The 12,427-nt window shown below is 38.7% G+C and overlaps 1 protein-coding gene and 1 non-coding gene across 2 annotated transcripts in view; both read right to left on the bottom strand.

The window, feature by feature from the left end:
• Positions 1-12,427, bottom strand: part of LOC114689663 (metabotropic glutamate receptor 7) — a 468,962-nt gene that overhangs the window by 366,577 nt on the left and 89,958 nt on the right. The gene's annotated exons all lie outside the window — the stretch shown is intronic.
• On the bottom strand, positions 3,356-3,548 carry LOC114689687. The gene has a single exon (XR_003733950.1). It is a non-coding gene; the product is annotated as a U2 spliceosomal RNA (small nuclear RNA).

Here is a 12,427-nt window from a genome sequence, read left to right on the forward strand (position 1 = left end):
TAGGTTATGGCCACTGACCTTGACTGTCTATCAGAACTTTATTGTAAGACCCTATTTCTGAAGATATCACACTCTTTGGTTACAGAATAGTAAATAATTATGCTGACACCGAGTTAGAAGCTTCCTCACTGCTGGCTAACCTTCAGAGCACAGGAAGTTGGTTAGTGAGCAGCTGGGGAAAAGTCAGCAATGGTCTTCTCCAACTTTGGAACTTGTGTGCTAAAATCCCAACTTGTCAAGCAAGAGGTACTTACTGGTGCAATACTTGGACAACAGTTCTGTGGCTAATTGATTTCTTGTTGGATCTGAGGTTCATGTAAGAGGAAGTCCATGCCTGGTATTATAGACCTAGCTAAAGGGCAATGACTGGGGACACAGCAAGCACTAGGGATGAACCTATTACTCATGTTTTGCTGAATGGACACATGGTCATACTGCCAAGTAAATGTGTATATTTATTCCCATATATTGCCATCCTCAGCCTTGATATAAGTTTCTTTTCATACAAATGGCAGTTAAGGCGGAGATTGTTATTTTATCAAAGTGTTAAGGACAAGTCACTGTTGGGTGCTCAGCACTAAATAGCGCACCAATAATTTCTCCTACACAGCTCAGAACAATGACAAAATGACTGTAAGATTTGATCATGAGGAGAGATCATGATATGGTCATGGCACTCATGAACTACTAGCTGCTAAAGCTTACTTCATTGAGCCTGTAGTCTGTCAACATAGAGTAGCCTAAGTCTGTCAACATAGTGTCATAGGTGAAGAGGGATTCAAGGGGCCCTGCACAATACATGTTAAAGGTTGATAGAGCAAAATATTGCATACAGAATCTGGAGCTATGGTGGGAGAATCCATGGAGGCAATTTAGAGGTATGACATGATGGGTTTTAAATATTTTAATTGGTGAGATGAAGCAGTTTAATGACATTGTGGTGTTAGAAACATTTTTAAAGCTGAAAAGGTCTTTCATGTATCATATATCTTATTATTAGCAAAACCTGACATACACAGTAGAGCCTTATAAAAAGGATCATTGTTTTCTTATCAGTACAGAGTGTTGCATTAATATTGGTTATTTAATCGCATAAATCATACCATTACTGTAAATAAGAAAGGGAAAAAATGCTACCAATCAAACTACAACCCACCTAGATGGTATGCTGCCTGACAATTTAAAAATATGTGTGCATGTATGTTAGTTCATTTCCTGTTACTGTATCTAGAGATCACAAGCAAGGTCACTTATAAAGAAGAAAAGCTTCTGAGTCCTAGTATTACAAGCAGTGACTGAGAAGCCATACCAAGTCCATTTGTTACCTTTATTGTTCCTTTGATCAAATACCTGACAAGAGCTATGTAAGGAAGGTTTGATGGTATGACACTCCTTCATGACAGGGACTATTTGGTTGCAGGGGTATAAGGTAGTTAGACAGATGGCATCTACAGTTAGGAAGCAGAAAGAGATAAATGCCTTTGTTTATCTGACTTTTCCCTACTTATTGAACCTTTAACCCATAGGATAGCAGCACCCACATTCCAGGTAGGTCTTTTTTCCCCAGTTAAACCCTCCTGGAAATGCTCTCATGAAGATATGGAGAGATACATGTTGCCAAGGTGATTCTAAACTCGATCAAGAGAACAAATCTAATCATTGCACAAATTGAAGTCTCTTGCCAGTAGGGACCCTTTTGGTGTCCCTGGGAAGCACAGAGAATCACATGGAGAGAGAAACTGAGATAGTCCTCTTGATATATAGAATGTTTCTTAAGTGCCAGCTCAGTGCTCTCTCTCTCTCTCTCTCTCTCTCTCTCTCTCTCTCTCTCTCTCTCTCTCTCTCTCTCTCTCTCTCTCTAGGCTACTGTTTCACTTAATCAAGATCACTCCCTCCAGGCACTATTTAATATCAATTAACTTCAAAAGGATTCCTATTGCAAATACATAACAACAGTCCAATTAAGGCATCACTTTTTTTTTAATACCTCACAATTCACATAAATTCAATATGAGCTTTTGTAGAGCCCTTCAAATCATAACAGTACATATGCATGCATTAGGGAATGGGTGTTATTTAGTATTGGGATTACAGCTTTTCTTCTCCAGTTGGTTAAAATCGTTAGCAAACATACACTCTTCTTGCCCTTACACAACCACACAGGAAACAGCTCCACAAACATCTGGATTCTGGCAGTTTTGTCACACAGATACTATTTTAATTGCACAGTAGGTACTTGAGATTTGTGAGTTCCAGGAACAAGCAGGATGAGCCAATGCAAGTGTTGAGGCACCTTCAACTTCTGAGATCCCTATGTTGTTCTATTTTGGCAAATAATTTACTTCTCTCCTGGCAAAATTGCAGGGGTTTGCATTTGTGCTGAAGCAGCAGCTATGCCCACTTTGCAGAACACTGGCCACCTGAAAAACAGCCGCACAGAAAAGAAGTACTCCCATAGAAGATATGGGCTCTTTTTAATCTTATTTATAAAAGCGGCAATTATGCCTGCAGAGGAAAGAAGCACACACCGATCCTTTGGCAGGTTTCCAGAGAGGAAGGCAGTACCCCCTGCATTTAACCTTGAAGTACACTTTCTCACAATCCCTTCATGATTGATAATAACTGGAGACAAGCAAACTGTTTAGACTTCAAGTGCGTGATTACAGCATTCACTCCCTTTTTACTTTTATTTTTTTTTTTTAAAGGAAGAAATACTGTCTGCTTCTTTTTCCTGTTTAGTGGTAATTCTTCCAGCTGAAACACTGAGTCATCCCCTCCTCCCTTGCTTTGGAAATGTAGGTCCTGCTGAAGTAGGGCTGGTGGTTATGAAGGAGGAGCAGGGTTAGTTCTGGAGTTCCATCTTTATTGTGTTTTTTGAGCCAGGATCTTATGATGTAGTCTAGGCTAGTCTTGAACTCCCAGCGGTTCTCTTCCTTAGCCTCCCAACTGTGGAGATTATAGATTATGTACCTTCTTGGCTGGCTTGAGTCCCACATTTGTTGCTATTTCTTGTAGGACCGTTGTGAAACTGTTGGTGATGGGACTTGTCATATTTAACCCCTTACATGTACAATAATTTTTATACAAGAAATGGAATCATGCTATCACTGTCATTTCAATATCACTTTGTCCATGTGGACTGTGGCAGGTGTTCTTACTCCACCACCCTCTGGTTTCATCTTTGCAGTTCCAGCTATTTCTCCCTTTTATTTTGTGTGAATCTGTTTCTGTCATCATTTTAGCTGACTTAACACACCATTTCAAATTGATTTCATTTTTCCATGATCACTCTTTTCTCATGTCTTAGATGAAGTATTTATAAATATGAAGTTTTAATGGTTAGATAAAAAGTTTTAAAAGGTTTTCTTTTATACATATATTGCATTTTGAAACTATTCTCCCTCCAACATCTTTACTGTAACCTTTCCCTCTTAATACTTCCTGCTGGTGCCATTTGCCCCCCAGACAGTTTACTGGAGAACATATCAGAAATTAAACTGACAAAACAGATACCACACTTGACCTTAGCCCAAAGGCTGAGAAGCAATTGATGTAATATTAATAGCTATCCTTACTCAAGGGGAGAGCCCCTTTCATATTGTTATTCATTTATTCAATGAAAATGTGTTCAGCTTCTACTATAGACAAGGGTTCTACAAGGCTATGCAGATGCAGAGAAAATTACTATGCGGGGTTTATGCTCCAAAAGTTAAATAAGAGTAGACAAATAGTTCTCTAATACAGTGAAATATACACTAAGGGAGGTTTAATTCAAATGGCATTAAGAGCATGTGTAAAGTGACAAATGCAAATTAGCCCTCAAATTTGTCAAGATATAAGACATGGAGACAGAAACTCTATGGGAGTACACTAAGGAAAGACTGGAGATTAAAACAATTGAGACACATTTTTCAAGTCGTTCTATTACAAAGGGAAAGTGAGACAGGACCCTGATTGCAAGTATTTTTAAGTTAGCTTGCTTCTTAGATGAGATGACATAGCACAGTATGTTTACAGTTAGGCTAATCTGGTAAAGACTCAAATCTTGCACATTTAGGAGAGAGGAGATTGCCTTAGCGCAGTTTTCAAAGTTGGAGGCCTGCAGTACAGATATGGTTTGTTTGGCTGCAGTTTTGCTGAGGTGGAAGTAAGAAACACAGGATAGATATTTGAGAGTTAGGGAAGGGTTGATTGATACAAAGTACAGAGTAACATCCTCCAGCAAGGTAGATACCCATGGAGATAGCAGTGCCATAGCTGACTCAGCACTGATGTGAACATTTCTCCACACAAATCCCACTGCTTAGCCTTAGGAATCCCAAAGAGTACAAATTAGCATGCAGTTTGTTTGCAAAGTAGAATAGAGAGAAATGTATACAGTACTTGAAGTTGTGAACAAGGATGTCTCAGGACAGCTGTAATTACACTGGAGAGGGAGAGCAATGAAAATGGTACAATTACTGTGATGTGGAAAAGTGGAAGATGGTTGTGAGAACAGGAGATTGGGATCTGGGATCTGGAAAACTGCATTCCTATTGGAAAACAAGTTCAAGGGTACTTTCGAAGAATGATTGACTGGAATCAGGAAGACCATAAAAGGTACTTAGAAAAGGGATGCAGACAATGGGATTCAGGCCAAATGGCCCATGTGAAATCTGAAATGATTAAAGGCCGTGTTTAGAATTGTGACAGACAGAAGTGTTGTGGATCAATCCTTTTCTGCATTATAAATATGTGTTAATCTCCTTGGTTAATAAAAAGCTGACAGGCCATGGCTGGGCATGAAGTTAAAGCCAAACTGAGAATGATTGGAAGATGGAGGGAAGAGTCAGGAGAGACACCAGCCAGCTGTCCAGGAAACAAGACATGCCAGAGGACAGGTAATTCCACAAGCCATGTGGCAATATATAGATTAATAAAAATGGGTTAATTTAGTTGTAAGAGCTAGTTAGTAACAAGCCTGAGCTATTGACCATGCATTTATAAATAATATATGCCTCTGTGTGGTAATTTGGGAAGCAGTTGCCAGGTATTAGGGAGCAGGTGGACAGGACAGGAAATGTCTGTTTAAACAGAAGGCTGCACATGAAAATATCAAAGAAATTAAAAACAATGGATAAGGTACAACAGACACCTACAGTACCCAGCATTTATAGTTTGTCAGCATTTGTCAATGGCCTTACAAAAGATGATTAGCACAAAAGGCATGGCTATCTAATCTCTGGCCTCTGATAGGCAGAGTGGGGGAGGCAGAGATTTTTCTGTCTGCTCTACCGGAGACACTGAAGAAGTTGAATTATCAGAAAAAAAAATTGATCATTATAAATGAAAAGATGAAGGAAAGCAAAAATATTATGTACTGTATATCTATAATGACAGGACACATTCTAATATGGTTTTCTGAAGAATGATGTACTGAAAAGAAATACAAAAAATCTATCAGTAATAGATTGTACAGCTTCTCTTGTCCTAAGGATGAACAATGTATTTAAAGACCTTAGAGTGATGGACATTTGGTATTCAAAAGTCGAGGAAGATTTTTGTTTTCTTTTCTGGTTCATGGTAACTTGACAAGCAGATTAGAAATGAAAGTAGGGTGGGGTGTGCAGGGGGATGCAGGGAAATTCAGATCCAGAGTCTTGGAAGGCATTGCCTATATACAAGCTTATAGTTTCCAATATGCAGAAGTGATATCATAGTGATTGAAACAATCAATATCAATACCCCAAAGTATTCAATGTACCCTAGTGTCCAGGTATGAAAAATATAAAAATGGAGGGGATATTTTAAGCAAACAAATATGAAGAGGCTTTGAGAATAGAGAAAGAGACAGAGTACATTTTGAGCCCAGAACATTCCTTAATGGAAGTTTAGGAATGATGTTTGCTCAATGTGACACTGGACAACCTGCTACTAGAAGATATGTTTAGAATTGCACCAAACTAGCACTCACAAGCATGAAGAAAAACTATTCTCCCAGCAGAGACACCACATTTTCAATTCCACATAAGGACCATGAGGGCTGATGGGGTCTGCGATCATGGGCTGATGATCTATAACATGTAGTTATAAAGATAAATGGATTCTAAATGGATCTGGTGATGGGACTATTTACGCTTCTGGCATTTACTCTTTTAAAAGTCTATGGACTCATTTGAGGGATATATGTTCTTTGTAATTAAAGATGATAACTGGGCTCCTTAATGAGCCCATAGGGTACAATACATTGTCTATGTGAGCATCATACTCTTTTCATTTGTCAGGAAGCAGCTTGCTAGACTCTTCCCATAGCCTTTCTATTTCATTGAAGACAGTAGTATAGTCCTTGAAAAGAAAAAAAATCTTTATTTATTTGACCTAATCAGGGAATGAGTATTTCTCCCTTTGTTTCTCTTCTCTGCATTTTATAGCCCTATAAATGCCAAATTTGAAGGAAAACAGCTTATGATAGGACTCTTTCAAACTGGTGTATTTCCTTACATAAGTGAAAATAAGATGCTTTAAGGTTTCCTTGCCTCCTGAGACTGGGTACCCTTGGTGCTGGAGCAGGAGCTACCAAAACAAGACCAAACCAGCTAATTTCTCCAGCAAATATGTCAATAGCTACATCATATGCTATGTGTATTAAATGAGATAAAGCCCTAGAGATAATGCCTAGAGAGTGTTTAGAATTGATTCTGGAGCAGACTACACTGTCTAAACTAGCTGTCTTTATCTTCAGCTTCACCTGGTCAGCATCGTAATGAGTGCAGCCAAATCTTTCCTCAGCTTTGTAGATGGTATGGTAGCTCAGCAGGGGAAGATATTTGCAACTAAGCTTGTCAGCATGAGTTCGATACCATGAGCCCAAGAAGTGTCAGAAAAAACTGGCTCCTCCAAATTGTCCTCTGATCTTTACATGGGCACTGTGGTGAACATTAGAACAATTTCCTTCAGCTTTAATAAAATGATGCCTTCAGAGTCACATGTGTGCAGTGGTCCTACAATATGGGCAGTCCAAGTTTTCATTCCATGTATTTAATTATGAACACCTTTTACTATTATGTGTACTTTTGCACAACTGCATTAATTTTCTTCAACCATTGGATTTTATGCCTTTGATAGTTTCTGATATAAGAAACCTGGCTCTTAGATTTATTAGAACTGTGAAGAGTATAAAATAGATTTTGAATGAAAGCCGGAGGGACTCTTTTATGAGCAAGGCCACAGAATTTGGAGTATGAAATTGGTGACATCCATATTGGTTATTGGGAAAGCTTTCATGAATTCAGTTTAACTCAGCAGCACTTTTCAAGTATATGTCAGGTGTCTGCTATATGAGGCCCAGATCACTGTCATCACCACTTTTTCCATGACCAAAAGTCTTCTTTGAAAAAAATCATGGTCTCACAATTCCAGTCCAGAGGAAATGAAAGTGTAAGAGCTACACGACTTGTATACAGATGTTCATAGCTGCTTTATTTACAATGGATAAGTTGGAAAATCAATAAATACCCATGAGTAGGTGGAAAATCTTCAGTACACAATACTATTTAGCAATAAATAAATAATAAATCAATCAAAAATAAGCAAAGTATTGATACATGGCACAGATAGACTTCAAAATCATGATGCTAAGTAATAGGGACAGATTGTCTCAATAATAATACTATTCTGGTGTTTTTGTAAATATCATTGAAATGCAAATTAACACAGTAAGTCAGTTAGAGGAAGTGTGAAGGATGGCACAGCGGCATGGGAAAACTTCAGAAGTGATAATATACTTAGTGTTTAGATTGTGATGCTAGATTTTTTGTTTGTTTGTTTTCCTCACTTTTATTTTTATTTCATACTATGGGTATACAGGTGTCTGTAAAAGGCAGAGGTTAATGCTGGCTGTCTTTATTACTTGGTCTCTATCTTATTTCTTTAAAGAATTTTGTTGTTGTTTGTATTTTCTTTTAATGTGGGGATGGAGAGATGAGTCAGTAGTTTTAGCCCTGTGTGCTCTTCTAGAAGATCTGGGTTTGATTTCTGGCACCCACATGGTGGCTCACAAGCATCTGTAACTTCAGTTTCAAGGGCTCTAACACACTTTACTAGGCAGCCAGGAAACTAGGTACACACATAGTATATATGCATACATGAATGCAAAACACAGATATATAATTAATTAAAATGTGTGTGTGTGTGTGTGTGTGTGTGTGTGTGTGTGTGTTTCTGTGTATGCACCTGTGAATGCAGAGGGTTCATGAATGCCAAAGAAAGGCTTCAGATTCTCTAGAACTGGAATATCAGGTAGGAGTGACATGGATGAGGGATACTGAATTCCAGTCCTCTGTAAGCAAATGCTCTTGACCACAAAGCCATCTCTCCAGACCAACCCCTTACCTTATTTCTTAAGTCAAGTATTTCAGAGACCATTGAGGTCTCCATTTTCGTTAGACTCACTGGCCAGAAAGCCTCAGGAATCTTCCTACCTCCGACTTTTTGTCCCAGAGACTACAGTCATGAACTGCTCCACGAGGCTTTCTTTTGGACATGATGTAGGGATCAAACTCAGGCTTTCACGTTTGCATAGCAGCACTTCACCGACTATTGTAGTTTGAATGAGAAATGTCCCTGTCAGCTCAGGGGCACTTGAACACTTGGTCCTCAGGTGGCGGCACTATTTGGGGAGGTTATGAGATCTTTGGGAAGTACATCATTGTAGGGGCTGTGGGGCTTGGTAATCTTGCCCCACTTTCTGTTCTCTCTTTCTGCTTTCATTGGGTGGATGAAATGAGATCAGCAAGCTTCCTGCCCCTGCCTCTATGCCTGCCTGTTGGCATGCCTTCCCTATCATGATGGATTTCCTATTTCTCTGGATTTCTGAGCCAAATGAAAGTTTTCATCCTTAAATTACTTTTGTCATCCACTGAGGCAGAAAGGTAACTGCAGGTTTGACATCATCCTGGACAAGATAATGAGTTCCCAGACAGTCTGGTTACAGAGTAAGACTGGATTTCAAACAAAACCATTTTTATCTCTATCTACGCATAATGTATTGCATTTAAGTTTTATTAAATGTATGCTAAAATGTCCTTCCATTAGTCCCTGACCCCACTTTCCAAACCAGTTGAGTTCATATCCCCATTTTGTGTCATAGCATTACAGTCTATGCTTTACTTTTACATAGTGAAGAAAATTGTGTTTTACAAAGTACTTCTTTGACTCTGAACTGTAAGCCCTGAAGGGACAAGGAGTACTTTTCCTCTTGGTTTTGTGTTTTCTGAAGAATTAGTATAATAAATAAATGACTTAAATATTGAGGGTTGTAGCACGAATCTTTAAAGGTCTTATTAATGAAAATAAACCTGGAGCAAGGTATTGGGGTGAACGCTGGAAGATCAGATAAGCAGAACAAGCCACAGCCACCTCACCTTGCCAATTCCTCAGCTGATGCTGTTTCCTCAGACTGGAAGCCTCTGAGTCCTCATCCAAACAGCTCTCAGCTGAACTGTTACTCAGAAGCCTAAAAGCTTAACCAGCTCTAGTTGCTTATTTTCATGCCTTATATACCTTTCTGCTTTCTGCCATCACTTCCTGGGATTAAAGGCTCACTTCCTGAAATGAAAGGCTTGAGTCACCATGCCTGGCTGTTTCCAGTGTGGCTTTAAACTCACAGAGATCTGGATGGATCTCTGCCTCCCAAGAGATAGGATTAAAGGCATGTGTGCCACCATTTCCTCACCTCTATGTCTAGTGGCTGTTCTGTTCTCTGACCCCAGATAAGTTTATTAGGGTGCACAACATTTTGGGGAACACAATATCACCACAGAGGGTCTCACTTGAGCCTGTAAGTATCTAGGAATTTGTCACTTCATTAAACCTCTTCCTATGAGGACAGAGCAGCTGGGTACTGATCAATGGTGGAGCTCTGAAATGTGACTATTTACTGTACTAAGGAATGGTAGCCAGAGATGAGAGGGTAATCAAGATGGAAAATGAGGTAGGCCTCTGGTGATGCTTTAATATGGTAGCCATGCAAAGGCAAGCATACACACCCCCACACTCATGCACGCACGCGCGCGCGCGTGCACACACACACACACACACACACACACACACACACACACACACACACACACAGAGAGAGAGAGAGAGAGAGAGAGAGAGCATATGGAGATGTTACATAATATTCTATGCCTATGTCCTGCCTTAGATACAACAAAGAACAAGAATTACATTATAATACCATTGTTGGAAGCTCAAGAGCAGAGAAAGACTTGTGCATATTAAATGTAGCCCTCAGGGAGCATTCCTTCTGCAATAAAGTGACACCACAAATCATTCTGGGCTTCCACTGCCATTGATTGAGGTGGACTCTGAGCTCATTGCCCTCTGCAAGATGGCAGGTTAGATACCTTGATTGAGAATGGATCATTCTGATTCCTGGGATAATGCCTAGATCAGAGTGATTAATTTCAACTAAATTGAAAATGCTCATGAAATAAATGCGAGAATCAATTTTTATGGAAATGTTTAGGATCATGTTTAGTGTTTATAGCAAAATGTAACCCAAGGGGCTAAGGATAGCCTTAAAAGAGAGTTCTCTAAAGACACTGAGGAGTCATGCAGTGAAAAAATAAAATTCTAATGGACAAATGAAAGATCACAGTTATCTGGCTATTTTTAGATAATCAGTGCGTTGTGAACTTGATATTGTTCCCAGAAGAATCTCAGCAAACCTTCATTGGACGTTATTTTAACTGAATTTGCATTCACTTAGAATATATGTTGATCATGAAATTTAAGGCATAATCTGTGCCTACCCTCAAGAATCAGTTTCTCTCTTCAAACTGTTTCCCTGGGCTCTGTGCTACTGGAACAAGGTATGCTAAAAGAATGTGAAAAGAGCCGGGCGGTGGTGGCACACACCTTTAATCCCAGCACTTGGGAGGCAGAGCCAGGTGGATCTCTGTGAGTTCGAGGCCAGCCTGGTCTCCAAAGCGAGTTCCAGGAAAGGCGCAAAGCTACACAGAGAAACCCTGTCTCAAAAAAACCAAAAAAAAAAAGAATGTGAAAAGAATTTTGCGATTGAGTGACAGGGATGAGCACATTTTCTTGGGTCCAGAGAAGAAAGATTTAGACAACTAGGACAGAGCAGAAGAGGTAGACTTGGACGTTGTCCTTGAAAGACATATGAGGCTGATGCGTGAAAGAGGAGAGACAAAGGTACTCACATATGTGATACAAGAAAGTGTGTAATACAAAAAAAAAAATTAAAAGAAAATCATCTTAGCTGACTCTGTCTCAAGTCTTGGAGGTATCTGAGAATGATAGATACTCACCCTTGAGACAAAACTTAATAAGAAACCATTGAAGACTATGGGAATGTGAGCAGGTAGTACTCTATCAGTTCCCAGTAATATTTACTATTGATATTATTTAGATTAAATTTCTTTTTAAAAAGATGTTTTAAATTACTTGTTCATGTGTGTGGTTACGTACATGTGGGTGCAAGTACCTGAAGAAGACAGAAGAGCACATCATATCCAGAAGAATTCCAGTTACAGGCAATTATGAGTCACCTGACTTGAGTGCTATGAACTGAATTCTAGTCCTCTGAAAGAAGAGTATATGTTTTTAAGTGCTGAGTCATTTCAGATTTGGCCTCAGAATCTTTTGTAGCACAGGACATGTTTGAGAGTTAGTCTACTCGGTGAAACCTATTTGCTGTCTTTGCCTTTAAGAATCATTTTCCCTTTTGAATGACTGGGGACATGGTGTTCTTTGTCTTTCATCTGTTTCTGAGTTGACTTTTATGTCCTTTTTAAACTTTTGAAATGGGGTCTCTTCTAGTGGGCTACTAAATTTCATAATAGAATTTGTCTTTATGAATGATCTTGAAGTTGAACTGGGGTTAGGATTACAAGACCATAAATATTAACATATCCTTTTCTTTTATTATTAAAGATATGCATGCCATACTGAAGCCTGTACCCTCATATTCAAAACTACACATTTTTGTGTATGCTTGATTCAATCAGATAATGCTATTCTGATCTTACATATTGATGCTATATACAGCACTATGATATACAATTGCTTAAGGTTTTGTTTTATTAAATTTTCCCTTAATAGTAACAATTGTAGGCAAAGTAGAAATCACATTTTAAGTCAAGGAAAGATAAAATAATCTAAGGCCACAACTACTATAAACAAAGGTTTAAGTAAAGTTCTACTAATTTTCATGCATCTTATGATAGGTTCACTACAACAAACAAAATTGCCTCCTTTGTATGAATGAAGAGACTGGGACTTAAAGATGAAAAGAAACAAAATATACACATAAATTTGAGTCATCAGGTTCCAATATTTTACCCACTATGTTATATTATAATCATATTATCAATTATAAGAACTTACTATGTGCTACTGTTTCTCCTAAGAGTTTTTTTTTTTT

The sequence above is a fragment of the Peromyscus leucopus genome, chromosome X, assembly GCF_004664715.2.
Source record: "Peromyscus leucopus breed LL Stock chromosome X, UCI_PerLeu_2.1, whole genome shotgun sequence".
Taxonomy (NCBI): Eukaryota; Metazoa; Chordata; class Mammalia; order Rodentia; family Cricetidae; genus Peromyscus; species Peromyscus leucopus.